The sequence below is a fragment of the Astatotilapia calliptera genome, chromosome 3, assembly GCF_900246225.1.
Source record: "Astatotilapia calliptera chromosome 3, fAstCal1.2, whole genome shotgun sequence".
NCBI lineage: Eukaryota > Metazoa > Chordata > Actinopteri > Cichliformes > Cichlidae > Astatotilapia > Astatotilapia calliptera.
Genome location: NC_039304.1, coordinates 24,969,148 through 24,970,113, shown reverse-complemented (window position 1 = coordinate 24,970,113; position 966 = coordinate 24,969,148).

Here is a 966-nt window from a genome sequence, read left to right as displayed (position 1 = left end):
GCGCGGGGGGAAAATGCGCGCCGTTCACGCGCAAGCTGACTTTTTATAGTCGGTGGTGGGTGGCGCCGGTGTTTTACACCGTCCGAAAACCGGTCTGAGCCGCATGAGAGCACGATGCCCAATTGGCCAATTGACTTGTCTGAAACAGCGACTCCTATGACTCAACTGTTATTATCATTATTATTATTATTATTATTATTATTATTATTGTTGTTGTTGTTGTTGTTATTAAAGATGGGTAAATGCGTTGTTGCACATGACACAGCCGGCGTTGTTACCCTTTAACCTCAGATACGTGTATTTATGCTGTTTTTATGCGTAATAAACGGAATAAAACACTGATCTTGGCACGTCGCCTCCAGCAGGAAGTGATCTGCTGAGCAGGCACTGCTCTCGTTAGCTACCAGGTTCATTTGACGGGGAAAGAAAAGTGAGCTAGAAACAGTCGAAAATGACAAACTGTCCCCACAGTCTGTGCGGTCAGGGAGATAACGACCTTAGAGAGGTGATACCCAGGCTTATGTACACACCGCAGTTTGGAAACAACGTCTGGACTTCAGGTAACATCTTACTAGCTGAACTTGAGCTAACTAGCTAAAACCTTTGGGAAATATCCAGAAAATGTGGAAGTGTTCAGGCGTCCCCATGATTATTGATGCCGCTCAAATACATCCCAGCTAATGAGACACTAGTTAAGTGTTTCAACTGAACCAGAGGAAGGACTAGAACAATGCTTAGCTTAGCACGGCTAATAAGCACGACGACATCGACAACAAAAGTCTGTTTATAATCCACTTTTAGTGTATCTTATGGTTTTATTGAAACTAGTCTTAATTTTTCTGACCCCAGTATAAGAAAGAAGTTAATGCAATATAATTTTAAAGCGTTTTTATTATTCAACTGGCTGCGCAAGCCGTCACTTTCAGTTCTCCACTGTCGCCACCCTGGTCTGAAAACTACTGTTTT